This window comes from Merops nubicus, unplaced genomic scaffold (genome assembly GCF_000691845.1).
Source record: "Merops nubicus isolate BGI_N331 unplaced genomic scaffold, ASM69184v1 scaffold484, whole genome shotgun sequence".
Lineage (NCBI taxonomy): Eukaryota > Metazoa > Chordata > Aves > Coraciiformes > Meropidae > Merops > Merops nubicus.
This window is the reverse complement of record NW_008602063.1, coordinates 17,327-19,941: the sequence shown is the minus strand read 5'-3', so window position 1 is coordinate 19,941 and position 2,615 is coordinate 17,327.

Sequence of the window (2,615 nt, the reverse complement as noted above, 5' to 3'; positions counted from 1 at the left end):
TCCACATACACCTTCTGTTAGGTTTTAGAGTTCCTGCTTCCACATGGAAGATGCTGTCAGGAAGACAAAAGCCTGTTCTGAAAAATAACTCTTTTTACTTGAGCTGCTTTAGGAATTTTTTTATCACAACATTTTTATTGGAAAAACCCAGTTAGTCAAAACAGAAATGATTTGTTGGGAAGCATAATTTTTGAAAGAGTCTAGAAAAACACCTTACACTTGAATAAATTTTTAGATGGGTTTTTAAGTTAAAGCTGATCTTGATTTTTCTTTTAAGGTAATATTGGAAAAATAATTTCAAATTTGAATATGAAAACAGTGTTTCTAAGTTTGAGATTATTGCTACGGCTGCTTTTGAATTGTGTGACTGATGCTGGTTGATTAGTCCTAAATCAGGATGGTGAAACTCTTCAGGGTTTAGTCTGTTCTTTGTTTTCCCAGCCTTGGTTGGTTGTTTGCTTTTTTTTTTTTTTTTTCCAATTTTTAATTTAAAATTCTTATTAAAAGCACACCCCAGGGAAAAAAAAACCTTGCATGCACAGGGAAATCCCATGACTGCAATTACTAGGAAATAATAGTATTATTGTAGCACCTAGTCCTGCTTTTAATGACACAAACTGCCACGATGCAGTTCTTGTTCCAAAGTTTCTGCAGCCTCAGAAAAGGGCAACAGGCAAATATTTGAACAAATACACAGAGGCACCAGGGGAATAAAATAACAACAGTGTTTGCTCTGGGAAATGGTGGTTTCAGCACACTAAAATCTATCTGCTACCCAAAATATAAGTTTTTAAGAAAGAAACCCATTGTGTTGAATATTCATATTTGTAAAGACTTGGCCTTGGAAACAGAGTTGGTGGAGTGGTAATACCCTCCACAGGAGTCTAGGTGATCCGTGGAAGGAGTGGGAATGGGTCACTGACTGAACACTGCTGTGGTTTTGGAGATCATCAGCTGTTCCTAAAAGTTAATGGAAGCAGTCCTGGAATGGATTTATGAAACAGAGAAACAGCAGCAAGGAGCTGAAATGGGGAAAAGATGTTCATGCATAATTACTCAAAACTAGGGGAGACAAAAAATGGCCTCATGTCTAACAACAGATACCTTTAAAGGGGTTGAAAACCTCCTTCATTAAAAGTGAACTTAAAAAATAGCTTTGAAATGTTATTTCAAATGTTTTAGGCTTGGGGTTCTCCTGGGTCACTCTAGCTGCTGCAGTTTGTATTCTGCTACCAACATCTGATGTGTGGTGTAAAGGAGAATAACTGCCAGGAGAAGGGAGGTGTTGGGCACAAGGGTGAGCAGAGCTCTGAGTGTAAGATGAGGAAGAGAAGTCCCTCTAGCTGCAGGTGTTGTGGTGGGTAGAATGAGGCTGGTGGCTGGTGTGTGGGGAGAGAAGAGATGCAGGAACTGTGGTGAACTCCTCACTCGTTGGGCAGATGAGCAGCAGCAGGCTGCCTGGCCAGGCACAGAAGCTTCCAGCAGATTACCTGACACAGAACAGGGGTGTCTGTGGATTTTTCAGTTGGATAATGGTGCTGGGTTTATCTCAAAACAATGGTATTAGCACCAAAAGAAAAGCCAGGCATCAGGAAAAAAATGGACTGGACTTAAGTTCTGTTAGTTACCTGGTCTCTCCCTTACTCAAAGCGGCTTATGGGATTACAGCACAAATTTGGCAAACCAAAAATCCACTCTAAGACCCAAGGAAAATAGTGTCTGTTGTTTGGGTAAGTGTCTGATAGCTTTAGTCTCAGCAGGAGCTAAGCAAGCCCAGAAGTGCTGGTGGAGGCAGCTGGAACAGGGAGACATGTAGGTTCTCAGTGAGCTGACAGGAGCTCAGCTGCTCCCTGTGCCTAAGGGTGAGGGGAGCTCACCCCATTGCCTCCCAAATTCTACCAGTTCCTTTCTTCTCTCCCCCTGTATGTGCCTGGGTGTTGGGCTTCACCTGGCAACAGCCCAGTGTCACTGGTACCACTCAGGCCACTCTCCAGAGTCACAAGGGAAGAGCAGAGCAGCTGACAAAGGGCTGTAGAACCATAGAGTGGTTCTGGCTGGAAGAAACCTTCAAGATCCTCAAGTCCAACCATTCCCCAGCACTGCCAGGTCCCCACTGAACCATGTCCTCAGCACTGGGTCCCGTTCTCCAGACCCTTCACCAGCTTCTTTGCCCTTTCTTGGCCACTGTTCTTTTATTTAAAAGGCAGTAAACACAGAAGCCACACATTTGTGATACTGCATGCAATTTTTCAGACCAAAAATGTCTAACTTAGCTGCTGTACATACCATTCATATTGTAAATGTTTTTAAGAACACACATTAACATGCATTAGATCAGAAATTATCAGTTAATTCTGCTCTAGTAATAGTTTTCTTAATTTTGCAATCTTAGAATACATTAAAAAAAGCTTTTACCTTTTATATAGTAAGTATTTAAAATGCTTTAAAGTTTATTATATTTTAGATGCCTCTAAGAAAATAGGCCAAATCATAAACACTTGTGCTTTGAACTAGAATATTCTATATTTGAACACATCTGAAAAATGGGAATTTCTAAGATTTGATGTAGAACAAGAGGAGGAGAGGGAACATCTTACTGTTGTATTAAGAGCTGT